The sequence below is a fragment of the Panthera onca genome, chromosome Y (genome assembly GCF_046562875.1).
Source record: "Panthera onca isolate mPanOnc1 chromosome Y, mPanOnc1 haplotype 2, whole genome shotgun sequence".
Taxonomy (NCBI): domain Eukaryota; kingdom Metazoa; phylum Chordata; class Mammalia; order Carnivora; family Felidae; genus Panthera; species Panthera onca.
This window is the reverse complement of record NC_138358.1, coordinates 21,963,257-21,981,485: the sequence shown is the minus strand read 5'-3', so window position 1 is coordinate 21,981,485 and position 18,229 is coordinate 21,963,257. Positions and strand designations below refer to the sequence as shown.

At 34.6% G+C, this 18,229-nt stretch overlaps 1 protein-coding gene across 11 annotated transcripts in view; it reads left to right on the top strand.

The window, feature by feature from the left end:
- LOC145714947 (eukaryotic translation initiation factor 1A, X-chromosomal) overlaps positions 1-18,229 on the top strand; it is a 795,969-nt gene that overhangs the window by 103,743 nt on the left and 673,997 nt on the right. For 8 of the 11 annotated variants that reach the window (XR_014137081.1, XR_014137080.1, XR_014137079.1 and 5 more), the window contains one exon: positions 10,474-12,562. The exons of 2 other annotated variants lie outside the window; for them this stretch is intronic. The gene's annotated coding sequence lies outside the window, so the exon portion shown is untranslated. Of the gene's footprint in view, positions 1-10,473; positions 12,563-18,229 lie in introns of those variants that run through there. One more of the 11 variants, XR_014137073.1, reaches the window with a different exon arrangement.

Genomic DNA, 18,229 nt, shown 5'->3' with positions numbered 1-18,229 from the left:
AAGTCCCTCAGCAAACTCTGATATTAGTAAATAAGTCTCACTCCCTTTAGCCCCAGGCAGTTTTCAAACTGCTGCTTCTAAGCTGTATCTCTGTGGGCTCTCTCTTTATGGGCAAGGACTCAGTTTCCTGTCTCTCCCAGAGCTGGGCCTACTGATTATGAGAATTCCAGGCTGTAAGTTCTGCTGGTTGTGAGGACTCATAAAATTTGGCCCTTCTGATTTTCAAAGTCATATGCTATGGGGATTCCTTTTTTTCTTGTAGACTCCCTGCTGTGATAGTCTGTTTCTCACCTTTGTGCCATGCCTCTGGCTCCCTCCCTCAGGTGACCAGACCTGGGGGCTTTAGCTCCCCCAACAAATCTCTGTTTTCCTACTCTCTTCAGTGCAGTCCTTTCTACATTTAATTGTATTCTACCAATGTTGGGTCATTTTCTGGGTTATTTACGTTGATGTGGGTGTCGTCTAGGTGGAGCTATGGAATGAGGTGAGCTTAGGGTCCTACTTCATCATCTTTCCTGGAATTCTCCCAGAAAAAGTAGACTTTACAACAAAGATTGATACTGTGGCTGTAGCAAATGCAGAAGGTCCGGGTGTCTGCACATCAATGCCGTTTTGCTAGGAAGAAGATTTCAAGAAATACACTCTTCACAGGGAGGAAGCTGCTCCAGAGAATGAAAGTGCTCCAGTTTTTGTAAGGGTTATATACTTTTACATCTTGTGAAAGCTCAAAAAATTGTAGATTAGCATATAATCAGGAATCATGAGTTTTATCTTAAAGGAATGCAGGCACTAGGAGCACGGACAGATACGTCCATATAGATGGACGTATGGATGGTTTTTCTTTAGGCTACTCATTCACAAAGTATATAATGCATGCGTGGTGGGCCAAAAGTCAGGCTTTGGTTTGAACCTAGTTTACATACAGCCATGCTGACTTAGAAATCTAAAATGGCTTTCTTTATATGTTAGGACTGTAGAGAGTTTTTCTCACAACCATTCAATTTTAGAATAAACTCATCTCTTGAAAAAATCTTGGCTCGGATTTTGGAAGACTTTGATTAAATATATACACCAATCAGAGAGAACTGACATCTTAATATATTGAATCTTCAAATCCATGAACAAGTATGTCTTTGTTTATTTGACACTCTTTTGATTACTTTCACCAATGTTTTGTAGTTCTCAGCATATAGATCCTATACAAGGATCCCAGTAATAATTTACATCAACATATAATATTAATGTTTATCAAAATATTTAACTTTCTTTGGATTAATTGCAAATGGTATTTTTTCAGGGGTTTGGAGGAATCTTGCTGATTCTAAGGGTAGGAATATACTGGAGACTTGATTAGCTTCGACAGCCATTATCTGTTTAGTCCCCGTAAGACCGTATAGCGATAGGTCTAGCTTTCTATGTTTGTTTTGTTATTTCATTGTTTTTTAGTGGTAAGAGGAAAGAATGCTAAGTATAGCTCCAGAAGTGGAAGTCAAAATGCAAGGAGCTGTTTTAAGTATTGTGAGATCCAAATCTCATAAAGTAAAACATGGAAAAATGCAGTTACACAAAATGGCATGTGAATTATGGATAACAAAGTAATTGTATAAAATGAAAAAGCCATAAGTCAAATAAAACACAAAAAATTTCATCATATAACTGTTTGTAAGATATATGTAAAAGCAATGTTGATAACATAAACAATATTTATAGGTCAGTTTTAGTCATGAGGACAAAGTTGACAGTTCTCAGAAGAGCTATAAGCAAAATGATGTCCTTTAGTTACAAACTTTCTTAACTGTGGAATGGATATAACTATAAAAATAATAGTAATAATGATATAATGTCTTCATTAAGGTTTGATTCATTATCAGTAAGTAGAAATTAAGTAAAAAATTAAAATAATAAATTAATAGAAACTAGCATACTAGAAATTAAGCAGTTGTTTAATTCTCCTAAGCAAAGTGAATAGATGCAAAAGGACACTTAATTGTGGCTAGAGACTAAGAAGGAAAGAAAAAATCCTTCTTAGGAATCAAACTAATTTAAATAAAGGCAAAACCTCTTAAGTGTTTGACCCAGGCCTGAGATCAAACCCAGTGTGGTATATTGGAATAGTAAATTGGTGAGGATTTGTATTCCTAGTAAAATAATTCACTTCTATTTATGGTGGAGCTGCCTGCCAAAATAATTGATCAAAGAAGTGCTGTTCAGAAATTTAGCTGGAATTTAGGACCGCCATAGAAAATTATCCCTCATAGCTACCAAGATCAACACAGGAAGAGGTTTTCATTCAAAGCTTTGAGAAGAAAGTTTAGCTGGTGCAATATTCACATCAGGGACCAACTCTCTCACATTATCTAAAAGATACAGAAATCTCCAAACCAGAAATCAACATAAAAATGCTAGTTTGAACCAACAGGTTTTGAAAAATCTTAGGAATATCAACTATGAACCCATGCCATGAGAATGGCTGCACATCCCAAACAGACGGGAGATCACTTTGCCACCTCACAGATGACATTATTATGCACTAAAGAAAAGCCTGTACCTGAGGAGATACCCAAGAACGCACACTTAACGTTGAATAAGATTCATTAAAAGGGCCTTGAAAATGAATACATGTAGGGGTACGTGGGTGGCTCAGAAGATTAAGCATCCAACTCTTGATTTTGGCTTATGTCATGATCTCACAGTTTCATAGGATCAGGCCCCACATCGGGCTCTACATTGACAGCGTGAGCCTGCTTGAGATTCTCACTCTTTTTCTCTCTCCACTCACCCACTCGTATGTGTGCATGTACATGTGCGTTGTCTCTCTTTCTCTCTCAAAATAAATGAAAACTTAAAAAGAAAGTGGAGTTGAGACAACTGGATGTTCACAATGAAGAGAATGAAGTAGGATTTCTATCTCACACTTTATACAAAAAAAAATCTCAAAATAGATTAATGATCTAAAGCTAAGACTTAAACTATAAATCTGTTAGAAAGAAATATAGACATGAATATTTGTGACCATGGATTAAGCAGTGGTTTCTTAGATGTCACAAAAGGTACAAACCGTGAAAGAAAAATTAATTAAATTGAACTTCATCAAAATCAAACTTTTGTGCTTCAAAGGAAACCATCCAGCAAATGAAAAGACAATTTACACTGTGGTAGAAAAATATTTGTACATCACATATTTGATGAGACTTTTATCTGGAATAAATAAGGAACTCTTATAACTCAGTAATAAAAAAAATATATATCAAACAAAATATGAGCAAAGGTGATAAGTCCCATGTGTCCAAAGATAATCTTATGAAAAATGTCAATATCGTTTGACATTAGAGAAGGAGATCAAAACCAACAATTCACACTGTATAGGTCAGATAAAATAATAATTTTTAAAATAATAGCAAATGTTGGTAAATACATGGAAAAACTGCAACCCTCATACATTGCTAGTGGGAATGTAAATGGAGGAGGTTCTTTGAAAACAGTCTGGTACTTCCTCCAAAAGTTAAACAGAATTACCATATGCACCATAATTCTACTCTTAAACAAATGCAAACATGTATAGATGCAAAATTTATGTATGATTGTTTATAGCAGCATTAATCACCATAATCAAAAGTAGGAAAGAAACAAATGTCCGTTAACTGATGAACAAACAAACAAATAGTATGCCCCTACAATAGTATACTCCTAACAATAGACAGTTACTTGGCCATTAAAAAAAGATAGTAAAAGGGCAACTTGGTGGCTCGATTTTTAAGTGTCCTACTCTTGATTTTGGTTCAGGTGATGATCTCATGGTTTTTGACATTGAACTCCATGGTGGGCTCTGGGCTGATAGCACAGAGCCTGCTTGCTATTCTCTCTCCCTCTCTCTAGGCCCCTCCCCACACTCATGTGCAGGTGCATGCTCTCTTTCTCTCTCAAAATAAATAAATAAACTTTAAAAAAGAAAGAATGGTATGCTGATACAGGATACGATATGGATGCGCCTTGAAAAGATTATGCTGTTTGAAAGAAGTGAGTTATGGAAGACCACATAATATGTTATTCTATTTAAATGAAGTATTCAGAATAAGTCATTGAATAGAAATAGAAATTGCATTTGTAGTTGCATAGGGCTAGGAGGGTTGGGGGGAAAGTGGGATGATTGCTAATGGGTAAAAGGGTTTCTTTCTGGTGTGGTGAGTTCTTGAAAGTGACTGTGTTGAAGGTTGCATAACGGAATACGCTAAAACCACTAACTTATACAACTTTCATCAGGTGAATATATGGAATGCATCAGGTGAATATATCTCAGTAAAGGTATTACCAAAAACATTGCGGACATATAGAGAAATAAAAATATTGATTGTATTCAATAATTGTGGTGGGAAGAAAACATCACTTTCAGATTCATTAAATTCTATAATAGTAGGTAAAAAAAATGCATGAATTTTCTGACAAAAAATTTGTTTTTGAAAAGAAATATTTTAAATATAAATTTGAGCCTTGATCACCTCTGGTTTAAAACGTTAACATGCCTACTATGCCATGTAAAATATATAAGAGAAAGTCAAGCTTCTTTAAATTCACACTGAGTGTATATATCTTCCTCTTGTTTTTTCAGTGTTATTTTTCTCCCAAGGATTAATTTCAGTGGTCTTCTCCAATTCTTTGTTTACATCATCCTTTTGCAGTGTGTTTTGTCAACAAATATTTGAGAGCTAGATGATTTTATAGAGCACATTACTTTTGAAAAGGAATTGTGAAAGGAAGTAAAAAATTTAATAAGAATTCTCATTTTTAGGTTTGAGTGGAAGTTTTAAATTACTTGTGGTAAGAAAAGTGAAGGTAATAGAATTTTCTAGTTGGATTAACTGTTCATCTAATATTCATAGCTGTTGGTTTATAGTGCTATCATTGATTTTGGTAATTTTCTGGAGATTGTATAAACAGTTGAGATATAATTGTTATGAAATTAAGAATTCAAGAGATGGAAGAATTGTGGTTGATGTGTACCAAGCGCTTTGAAGGATTTAATACAGTCAGGAGCTTAAGATTCATGTTTCTATCAAGAGCCCTTGTGGGGCACCTGGGTGGCTCAGTCAGTTAAGCTTCCAGCTTCAGCTCAGGTCATGAATCTCATGGTTCATGAGTTCGAGCCCCATGTTGGACTCTGTGCTGACAGCTCAGAGCCTGGAGTCCTTCAGATTCTGTGTCCCCCTTGCTCTCTGCCCCTCCCTGCTTGTTTTCTCTCTTTCTCTCTCTCAAAAGTAAGTAAATAAACATTAAGAAAAATACAAGAGCACTTGGGAGCAATCTCTGTGTGGGTGTAAGCAGACACTGCATGTACACTGGACTTTTATTGCTGTTGAGCAATCCCAAGCTTAGGAAAACTGGTATTTTATTTATTTATTTTTTTAGAATTTCATTATGAAATTTTTTTAATGTTTTATTTATTTTTAAGACAGAGAGAGACAGAGCATGAGTGCGGATGGGGCAGAGAGAGAGAGGGGGACACAGAATCTGAAGCAGGCTCCTGGCTCTGAGCTGTCCGCACAGAGCCCCGCGTGGGGCTCGAAATCACGAACCGTGAGATCATGACCTGAGCCAAAGACAGTTGCTCAACTGACCGAGTCCCTTGGGCGCCCCGGAAAACTGGTCTTTTAAAGGCAGCTAAGGACAAATCTGCTCAACTTCTGCCCCAGAAGAATATATTCTTTAACTTTCATGGCTGTTTGTTGTACGAATCATCTTTTAAAATAATCCAGAAGAGGGCCAGACGCCTGGGTGCCACCTTGAGTTAAGCGGCCGACTTTATGGCTCAGGCCGTGATCTCACAGTTTGTGAGTTTGAGCCCTGCATCAGGCTCTGGGCTGACAGCTTAGAGCCTGCTTCAGATTCTGTGTCTCCCTCTTTTCTCTGGCCCTCCCCTGCTCTCTATCTTTCCTCTCTCTCTCAAAAATAAACATTAAAATAAACAATAAAGTAAAATAATCCAGAAGAAAAGGCTATCAACCATGTGCTACTTATTGTATGTTTCTGTTTATAGAAATATACAGAAATATAGAAACACCAAATAGATTGGTGGTTGCCAAGATCTGGGAAAAAGGGAGATGGAGATTGACTGCTGTTGGGCACAGAGTTTCTTTTTGAGAACAGCAAGAATGTTTTATGTTTATAGTGATGGTGATTATACAACTTTGTAGATATCCTGAAAATCAGGAAATATATACTTCAAAACGTTGAACCTTATAGTATGTGAATTTTATCTGATTAAGAAACAATATCTTTGTTGAAGTTCTGATACCTATAAGCAGTAAAGCAGTATATATGCACGTTGAACACAAAAAGAGTATTTAATAGGTCACACCTACATAAATTGGCAGGGAATTGTATAGCTGAAAAAGAATGTGAACTAAATTCAAAATTGACATTCAGTATGAAGGAATGTTCTTCAGGTTAGGTAGAAAAAATTGGGGAGATGATGAGATGGTCAGGTAATATTCCATTTACAACAAATATATATATATATATATGTATATATATATATATACATATATATATATATACACACACACACACACACACACACATACATATATATATATACACACACACACACACACACATACATATATATATATATATACATACATGTATGTGTGTATATATATATATATATATATGCCCCAAATATTATGACATTTAAATAATAAATAGATGTTGAGAATCTAGAATTACGTTGATAATATATAAATCGTTCAGTTTATACATGAAGAATTTAAATTATTTTTTAGTTCATAATTATTCATAACTATACATAAAGAGAATTACATATTATATAACAATATAATATATAATATATATAATATAATTATATATTGTATATGCATAATAAAATATGCATATAAAAAATGTTCACAAATTACTTAACCTTGTCTTGCCTTGGTGACCTTAGCTTGATAACAGCTTAATAACAGGATAAATAGATTGTTATCAAGGTAAGTGAAGCATGCTTCCAGGATAATTTAAACATCACAGTGGATCTTCATTCATAAGCTTGATGAAGCGCATTTTTACCTAGAAAGTGTTTACTTATTTGTGGAGGTTAGGTTTAGGAAAAAATGAAATCAAGAAAAATAAATTTTGTTTCTTTTCATTTTTTAATTAATTCAGGATTTTTATTAAGATATTACAACATAACGGGTGTTATTTTTGGCAATTCAGAGAACAAAACAAATTCATGTGTGTAGAACTTGCATTCTAGCTTTCATGAGGAATACTGTGAACTTTTTAAAATAAGAATGATCATGATTGTGGGTTGGAGTATATAGAGGGTGCTTAGTGTAAACTTAAATGACTCACAGTTTGAGAAAACCTTTCAAAGAATCACTGTAGCAAAACATGTAAGGTTGGAGTGTGTCTGGAATACTAAATATCTTTGTGCAAGAAAGAAAATGATAGGAAAACAGGTCTCAAGGACAAGTGGAATATGGTACGTGGCCCTGTGTATGTTAAGGACCTTGGCTTTAGCTTAATGAGAGAGGAAGGAAGGAGATCACTGAAGAAACTGTTTTTGAAAGGCTGATTTTATTTTTATTTATTTATTATTAAATATTTTTTAATTTAAATTTCAGGTAGTAAACAGTCAGCGCAATATTGCTTTCAGGAGTAGAACCAGTGATTCATCACTTACATACAACACCCAGTGCTCATCACGAGTGCTCTCTTTAACTACCCATTACCCACCTAGCGCCTTTCCCACCCACCCTCCCTCCTATTAAATATCCACACAGAGGCAAGCAACAGTGTCTTCAATATAAGATTTGTGTTTTGGAGAGCTGGGCTAGAGATAAAAATTTGGGAGTCATTCTGTTTATAAAGCCATTGGATAGGAAGAGACAGCCAGAGGTTTCAGAGTATTTGGATCAGGGAGAATTTAAGTAAGATAAAGAAGACTAAGAAATAGTTATTGAATTTGGCAAAAAATACATTGATAATATTGAATAGAGAACTTTTGGGACTGTTGGGAAGAAAGCCGTATGATCAATAGTGTAAAATTTTCAAATGAATAGAAAGAAGTTAGATAGAAGAATATTTCAAACCTAGGAATTAATCTCTGGAAGCCTTTGAGAAAGAAGTATAATAAGTATTTTGGGAATAAAACTTAGGAAGAAACAAGAGTTGATGCAATGCATATAATAAGAACAAAGTGTAGAAATCTTGCAACTAAAGGAGAGGACAAGGCCAATATCTTAAGATACAAGTTTGGCTTTGGATTGTGCCTTTTCTTAAAGGATTTACAGGCCAATAAAAGCAATGAGAGAGGAATGAAGTAAATAATACAAGACAGGAAAAGAGTACTTAAATTGACTGGTTGTATCCTAGAGGACAAAGAAAAAGAAATAGTCATAAAGGAATAAATAAGTATAAATAAAGGTTTGATTTAGATCAGAGTAACAAAGAAGAGAAATCAGGGAATTACGTATTCTATAGCATAATCTGAAGGATTGGAGTGAAATGTATTTGTAATAATTTATGGGAATAAGGACAATGCAAAAAAATTTAAGAAATGGCAACAATTCCAAATAATTTTTCATAAAGATATTTAAAAAAATATAGTATGATATTACTGAATACTTGGAAGAATATCTAGATTCCAAAGAGAAAAGTATACTAAACTTCGTATTGAAGATCTGAAGAAGGAATAATTTACTCGTCTTACAATTAAAAGGTAAGGAGAACAGGCTAATGTAACAGCAAAATAATATTGGCTACGGAAAATAATATTAGAAGACAAAAGCCATATTATAATAGTTTCTCTTAGGGAAACTTTCTTGTATAATTTAATTGTGAACACACATTCTAGGACAAAATTCTGAGAATTTTCTTTCTAAGTTTTTTTTTAAATGTTTATTTATTCTTGAGAGAGAGACAGACAGAGAAAGAGTGTAAAGTGGGGGAGGGTCAGAATGAGAGGGAGACATAGAATCTGAAGCAGGCTCCAGGCTCTGAGCTGTCAGCACAGAGCCTGACATGGGCTCAGACTCACAAACTGTGAGGTCATGACTTGAGCCAAAGTTGGACACTTAACCAACTGAGCCACCTAGGAACCCTGTGAACTTTCTTTCTAAAGGATAATAAAAGTTTTGCCAAGTTAAAATAAAATAGATAACACTTCTTGTCTTCCCATTTCTCTTATTAATACTTTCAGTTTTCTTTCGTTTTTTTTTCTTCCAGCTTCAGTTTTCTTATTATTTATTTTAACAGACAAGCAACAGCCTCTAGGTGATAAAAATCATCTCTGTAGAGACTTGCATTGAGTTTTAAAATTCAATCTGTGGGTTCTCATTTCATTAGTAATAATTTTTAATTAGAAACAATGTTTCTTTTTTCTTAAAAAAATTTTTTTAACATTTATTTATTTTTGAGACAGAGAGAGACAGAGCATGAATGGGGGAGGGTCAGAGAGAGAGGGAGACACAGAATTTGAAACAGACTCCAGGCTCTAAGCTGTCAGCACAGAGCCCAACACGGGGCTCGAACTCATGGACCGTGAGATCATGACCTGAGCCGAAGTCGGCCGCTTAACTGACTGAGCCACCCAGGCGCCCCTAGAAACAATGTCCATTATAAAATGTCTCTTCTAATATTTACTTTGATTTATTACCTTTCATTCTATTCTTTTTCATTTTTTTTTATATCTCTTCTGAAAGAGTTGATGTTAATTCTCCTTCACAGTATATCAGTATTATTTCTCTTATAATTTGTTCAAATACAATTTAAAATAAACTTTTCACTTTCCAGAAAGAGAGTTGAGACTTCTTAGTATTGCCTTGAAAGCTACAATTTTAAATTGTAACATGAATTGATAATTTTCCAAATATTTAATTAATCTTAAAATACCAATTATTATATAAATCTTAGGGTTAATTTTAAAATTAAAATTCTTGATTTCCATAGAGTCGAACCAAACAAAGAAATAGGATTTCAAGTGGAAAATGACCAAAGTCTAAAGTAAATGAACTAAAAGGGCTTCCCATTTTGTGTCTCCTTGATCAGGAATATCTGTTGGATAGTTTTCTTAGTGTTATTATGAGTGGATTCAGGATAGATCTGTGCCGTTTATTTTGGGGGGATGTCTTCAGTTTTAGACATTGGCTGAAAGGCACAAAAAGAAAAAAAGTCATGAGAAATGAATTGTTCTTGCATACTTCTTAGAGGTAAGGGTATCATACGGATGTTAACAGGTGATTTTATGACTCATAGAAGTGTGATTGACTATTTGTGTGCATCATTGTTTTCTGAAGAATAATATTCTGAATAGTATTCTGAATAATAATAATAAATAATAAATAATAATAATAATAATAATAATAATAATAATAATAAATTCAATTCAGGTCAACATTTCTTAAACCAAAATAATTCTCTTATGATCAGTGATGCATTTACATCTTGCACATTTTCTGTGAATATTGAATTGTACAGCATCTATTTGGATTGGATACTAAACTATACTGGATTAACTTAGAGGAAGAGTTTTGACTGCCAGGACCTCCAGAATGGAGACAGTGTTTGAAAGGCCTGATGAAGAAAGAGCAGGTGAAATTCCATCTCTGGAAGAAGGAATGGTCCTTGGCCACAGCCCTCATACAACCTTTCCATTTGGCATTCTCTTCTCAACTGTTCTGTACTGTGGTGAGGCTGCTTCTGCCTTGTATATGTTTGATATTTATTGAAAGAATAATGACAAATTCTGGATGTCATTTACCATTGGCTTCATTATTGTGGGAGCAGTTTTGGATCAAGTTACCCTTATGTTTTTCGAGAAGGATTTGACCAGGAATATGGCTGCATTACTTTTGGGGCATCTTCTGCTTTTAGGACCTATTGTGAGGTAAGTGATAGTAAATATTTTTTGTCCACTGTTTCAGATAAGCAAATTGAATGCGAATATTATGTAAACAAGTTTAAGGATGTATTAATTATTATTCCTTTAGTGAGAATTTTCCCCTTTTAGTTTTGCTTAGTTTTCATACACTTGAAATTATTAGTATGTGGTAGCCATCAATTTTAAGTTAATGATAGTTTTGAAAAAATACAGATAGGAACAAGTCAGTTGTTTCTTCTGTTTTTTAAATGCACTTATTCACATGTTGGTCTTTATCATTTTTTAAAAAGTCATCCATTAGGATTTTTATTTTAAATAATTATGAGTAAAACATAACCTTACCTAACGGATAGAATAATGGAATGAGAAATGGTGACAGAGAAACATCATGAAAAACAACATTGTAAATTTGCCACGTATTTTGATGACATCTAATATTTAATTGTAGATTCTTAAGACATCTTTGAAATGTAGCTGAAACTGGCATACTAATATACAATTAGGCAGTCAGTTTCCAAATCACTTTTGTTTACTATGATGATTTGCATGAAAATGATCATTTTTATGGAATTAATTTTAGCCAGCTTTACAGTTTGGGTTTTCAAATGTACTAAAAAAGACCCCATTGTCAAAATGTTAATCAGGCAACAATACTAAGTGATTTGGGGGCATTCATTTATTTGAGCTGATTTAGGTTTGGTTGACTATATCACTTTAAAAAAAAAAAGGGCCATGCATAAACAACAAAAAGTAAAAACATATTCACCATAAAACTCTACAAACATTTTAAAACGATAGTAACAATAAAAGGTAGCATCTATTAGGGGCTTAATATATATTTCATAAACATATCTCATTTTTCTCAAAATTTTCTTTAAATTTATTTTTTAATTTAAATTCTTGTTAGTTAATATATAGTATAACACAATAATACGGTGTAATATTGGTTTAAGGAGTAGAATTTAGTGATTCATCACTAAACTCAGTGCTCATCACAACAGATGCCCTCCGTAATATTCATCATCCAGCTAGCCCACCCCACCGCCTCCCTCCATCAACCCTCAGGTTGTTCTCTATCTTTAGGAGTCACTTATGGTTTGCTTCCCCGCCTCTCTCTTTCCTGCCTCTTCCCATACGGTCATTGGTTTTGTTTCCTAAATTCCACGTATGAATGAAATCACGTGGTATTTGTCTTTCTCTGAATGACTTATTTTGCTTAGCTTAACATACTCTGGCTCCATCCACATCATTGCAAATCCAAGATTTCATTCATTCTAAAAAATTTTTTTCAACATTTTATTTTTTCAGAGACAGAGGGCAACAGAGTGTGAGCATGGGAGTGGCAGAGAATGAGGGAGACACAGAATCCAAAGTAGGCTCCAGGCTCTTAGCTGTTAGCACAGAGCCTGATGCAGGGTTCGAACCCACCAACCCTGAGATCATGACCTGAGCAGAGTCGGATGCTCAACTGACTGAGCCACCCAGGTACCCCTAAGATTTCATTCTTTCTGATACACACTTCTTTATCCATTTCTTTATTCTTTATCCACTTCTTTATCTTCTTTATCCATTCATCAGTCGATAGACACTTGGGCTCTCTCCATGGTTTGGCTAATGTTGATAATGCTATAAACAATGGGAGCATGTACCCGTTCGAATCAGCATTTTGTATCCTTTGGGTAAATACCTAGTAGTGCAATTGCTGGATTGTAGGGTAATTCTATTTTTAACTTTTTGTGGACCCTGACACTATTGTCTAGAGTGGCTGTAGCAATTTGCTTTTCTACCAACAGTGTAAGGAGGGTTCTCCCTTTCTCTGAAACCTTGTCACATCTATTGTTTCCTCTGTTGTTCATTTTAGCCATTCGAACAGGTGTGAAGAGGTATCTCATTGTGGTTTTGACTTGTATTTTCCTATGATGAGTGATGTTGAGCATCTTTTCATGTGTCTGTTGTGCATCTGGATGTCTTCGTTGGAAAAGTGTCTACTCATGTCTTTTTCCCGTTTCTTAACTGGATTATTTGTTTGTTGACTTTAATAAAGTTCTTTGTAGATTTAATAAAGTTCTTTATAGATTTTGGGTACCAACCCTTTATCCAACATCTTCTCCCATTTGCAAATATCTTCTCCCATGCCATCAGTTGCCTTTTAGTTTTGTTGACTGTTTCCTTCGCTGTGCAGAAACTTTTTATGTTGATCGGGTAACAATAGTTCATTTTTGCTTTTGTTTCCCTTGCCTCTGGCAATGTGTCTAATAAGAACTTGCTTAGGTTGAGATCAAAGAGGTTGCTGCTTGTGTACTCCAGTAGGATTTTTTTATTATTATTATTATTTAAAAAAATTTTTTTTAGTGTTTATTTATTTTTGAGGCGGGGAGGTAGGGGGTGCAGAGAGAGAAGGAGACACAGAATTCGAAGCAGGCTCCAGGCTCTGAGCTGTCAGCACAGAGCCTGACGTGGGGCTCGAACTCATGAACCACGAGACAATGACCTCAGCCAAAGTCAGATGCCCAACTGACTGAGCCACCCAGGTGCCCTTCCACTAGGATTTTAATAGTTTCCTGACTCACACTTAGGTCTTTCGTCCACTTTGAGTTTATTTTTATAGATGGTGTAAGAAAGTTGGTCTAGTTTTGCTCTTCATGTCACTGTCCAATTTTGCCAGCGCCATTTCCTAAAGAGATTGTGTTTTTGGCACTAGATATGTTTTATCGAAGATGAACTGACCATTAAGTTGTGGGTCCACTTCTGGGTTTTCTATTTTATGCCCGTATCATAGTGTCTTGATGACTACAACTTTGTAATATATCTTGAAATCCAGACTTGTATGCCTCCCACTTTGTCTGTCTTTTCCAGGATTGCTTTGGCTGTTTGGGGCTTTTTGTGGTAACATTTTTTTTTGTTCTAACTCTGTGAAAAATGCTGCTGGTGTTTTGATAGAGTTTGCATGAAATTTCTAGATTTCTGTGTGTAGTATAGACATATGAACAATGTTTGTTTTTCCAAATCATCAACCATAGAATTTCCCCCCATTTCTTTGGGTCCTCTTAACTTCTTTCAGAGGTGTTCTGTAATTTTACCCTTTGGTTAGGTTTACTCCTAGGTATCTTATTGTTTTGGTGAAATTATAAATGCGATAGATTCTTTTATTTCTTTTTCTGCTGTTTCATTGTTGTATAGAAATGCAGCTGGAGAGTCTGGGGGGCTCAGTTAATTAAGTGCTGGACTTCAACTCAGGTCATGATCTCACTATTGGTGAGTTCAAGCTCCGCACTGGGCTGTGCACTGACAGTGCGGAGACTGCTTGGGATTCTCTCCCTCTCCCTCTCTCTCTATTACCAGAACACACTGAAAATCTTCCTAAAGCATAATTTTACATAAAGTCTACAAAAAAGTCAGTTAAGTGAACAAAAATAAGCAGCTGATAATTTACCATCACTCTGGAGTCAGACTGGGTATTTTTCATTTAAGAGGGTATGGTATTCATTAAGAAATGGACTGCCATAGAAAAATGAGGAAACATACTAAATGTGACCTTTATTAAGATACTCCCAATGATCAGCCATAGTACATATTCTTTCTATAAAGGCTAAGCTTGTAAGCAGTTGCTAATAAAACTGATTTTTCTTCTGTGAATCTATAGTACTTTGAATGCTATCAGTATGTTCAAGTAAGTACAAATGTTTACCTTCTCAACTCTAATTACAGAATTAGCACACCAAAGTAAAAAATCCTACTATGTCCGAGACATAGTAGGACAAATAAACATCTGTTTTCATCTAGTATGTCTTTAGAACATGTGTCTTTAATTAGGGCAAGAGTGTTTACAGCCTAGCACATTGTTCTTTGTGAACATTAACCCTTCAAGACTGGTATTAAAACAGGTTTCACTTTGTATTGTTTTTAAGATAAGAACAACCAGAAAGAGACACCTTATTTGTGAGGATATTACTTATATTAGTTCAAGGTAGCTAGCTGATGGTCTTCAGCTATACCAAAAAGAACTTTATAAAAAGAGCTGTACTATATTGAATGTCTTAAAACATGAAAAGAAAAGGTCGTGTCCGAATGAATTAAGATAAAAATAGGCTTGCCGTAATGTACATTGAACATTAGTAAAACTTATATATCCTTTTGACTGCTTTGTTTCCTTTATTCTTGGGAAAGCAATAGCTTTTGGGATCAAGAACTCTAAAGATTAATGTGATTTGAAAATCCAGTAATTTATATGTTCTCTACCAAAAAATGGAGACAATAAGCTTCTTTTTCTTCTCTATTTTAATTTTTCCTGGCTTTATCGAAATGCACATATAACATTGTGTGACTTTAAAGTATTAAAAGTGATGATTTGATACACCTGTATGTTACAAAATGATTAGCATGGTTAGGTTATTTAATACCTTCACCACCTCAGATAATCACAGTTTTTGCAGCATGTGCTGTAAGATCTACTCTTTTAATAACTTCCACGTATATGATACAGTATTGTCAACTATAGACATGCTGAATGTTAGATCCCCAGAACTTGCTCATCTTTAACTACATGAATATCTTTGATGAATATCTCCTCACTTCTCTCAGCCCTCAGCCAGTGGCAACCAAATTCTGTTCTGCAGCTGTGTATCTGCTGTTTTTTTTTTAGATTGCACATAAATATGAGGTCACACAATGTTTATTTTTACCTGTATGACTTATTTTACCTAATATGATGCCCTCAAGTTTCATCTGTGTTGCAAATGGCAGGATTTTCTTCTCTCTTATGACTGACTCATATACAATTTTTTTTTATCCATTCATCCATCAGTGAAAATGGAGGTCCAAATACCTTTTAGAGTCTGTTTTTGTTTCCTTCAGATAAATAGCCAAAGGAGATTTTCTGGATCATACAATAGTTCCATTCAAAAATATCTGAGGAACTTCTATACTGTTTTCTCACCAATTTACATTCCCACCCACAGCGCGTAAGTGTTCTGTTTTCCTTGCCAACACTTACTTGTTAGTTCTTGTGTTTTTGATAACGGCCAGTCTAACCACTATGATGTAATAGCTCATTGTGGCTTTGATTTATATTTCCCTGATGACTAATAATGTTGAGCAGTTTTCCCTGTATCCATTGGCTAAATTTTTCTTTGGAGAAATGTCTACTCAGTTCCTCTGACCATTTCTTTATTGGGTTATTGGCATTTTTGCTGTTGAGTTTTTGGAGTTCCTTATATACTGGGTGTTAGCCTTTTATCACATATATGGCTTGTAAGTATATCATCCTGTAGGTTGCCTTTTCATTTTGTTAATTGTGCCATTTACTATGCAGAAGATTGTCAGTTTAACTTCAACTTATTTTTTATTTTGTTACCTGATCTTTTGATATCATAATTAAGAAATCATTCCCAAGGTGAATATCAAGAAGCTTGTTCCCTGTTTTCTCAAGGAGTTTGACAGTTTCAGTTCTTACACCAAAGTCTCTATGCATGTCCCCATTTTTATTAAGATATAATTGACATATAACATTGTGTAGGTTTAAGGTGCGCAATGTAATGATTTTATATACATATATATTAAGATGATTACCACTGGTTAGTTAATATGTCCATTACCTCTCATAATTACCAATTTTGTGCGTGTACAGTGAAAACATAGAAGATTTCCTGTCTTAGCAACTTTGAAGTATGCAACACATACTGTTAACTGTATCATTAAGTTATGTTACACTAGATTGTTATGTCGTTATTCTGTACATTAGATCCCTGGAATTCATACATCCTATCATGGGAAGTTTGCACTCTTTCACCAACATTTACACCCTTTTCCCTTCCCCTACACTTGTCAACCATGAATCTAATTTCTGTTTCTATGGCTTAGGCATTTTTAGATTTCGTGTATAAGTGAAATCATACATTATCTTTCTCTCTCCGACTTATTGCACTTAATGTAATGCCCACAAGCTTATTCCATGTTGTCACAAATTGCAGGAATACCTTTTTTATGACTCAGTAATATCCATTGTGTGTGTATATATATCACATTTCTTACTCTGTTTAACCATGAATGAACTTAGGTAGTTTCATTCATTGCCTATTGAGAATAATAATGGAATGAACATGGTGGGGGTGGGGCAGACATCCCTTTAAGATAGTGATTTAATTGCCTTTATATATATACCCTGAAGTGGGACTTCTACATTATATGATTTTTTTTTTTTTTGAGAAATCTCTATGATGTTTTCCCACAATGGGAAACAGTTCTACCAAGCTACATTCCCACCAGCAGTCCTCATGGGTTCCTTTTTATCCACATTGTTTGTCAAGACTTGTTATCTCTTTTTGATAACTGATATTCTAACATGTGCAAGGTAATATCTCCCTGTGGTTTTGACTTGTATTTGATGATTAGCTGTATTGAATATCTGTTCATGTACCTGCTGGCCATTTATCTATCTTCTACAGAAAAAAAAATCTAATAAGGTCTTTGGCCCACTTTTTAATCAGATTAATTGATTTTTTTGCTGTTGAGTTGTGTAGGTTCTTTGTATGTTTGGGATATTAATCCTGTATCTGATATATGGTTGGCTACCATTTTCTCTCATTCTCATTATTTTTCACTCTGTTGAAGTCTGTGTGCAGAAGCTTTTTAGTGTGATATAGCCTCACCTGTTCATGTTTGCTTTTGTTGCTTGTGTTTCTGGTATCATATCCAAAAAAAATCGTTGCCAAATCTGTAAACCTTTTTTGAAGAATAATTAACACACAGGGCTCATCAGAAAGTTTGATCTGTCAAACAAACACTTCTGCATTCTACTTGTGTGTGTGTCAATTTTATGCATTTATAATATTAAACTACCTTTGCATTCCAAGGAGCTATCCCATTTGATTACTGTGTATGATCCCTTTAATGTGCTGTTGAGTTAGGTTTGGTTAAATTTGTTGAGAATCATTGTATCTGTATTTTCAGGGATTAGCCTGTAGTTTTCTTTTCTGGTTGTATCTTTACCTGACTTTGGTATCAGGTTATGCTGGCCTTATAACACTTGGAAGCGTTCACTCCTCTTCACTTTTTGAGAAGAGTTTATTAAAGATTGGTGGTAATTCTTTTTTCAGGGTTTGATAGAGTTCACCAGTGAAACTATCTGTTTTAGGACTTTTTTAAAGGGAGGGTTTTGAGTACTGCTTCAAGCTCTTAAGGTGGTATTGATCTTCTCATGTATTTTATTTCTTCATGACTCAGTCTTGGTTGGTTATGTATTTGGGGGGATTTTTTTAGTTTCTTAAGTCACACAATTTGTTAGGGTATAATTATTCATAGTTGTCTCTATATGATAACTTGTGTTGGTCTGGTTTCAGTTGCGGTTTTTCTTCT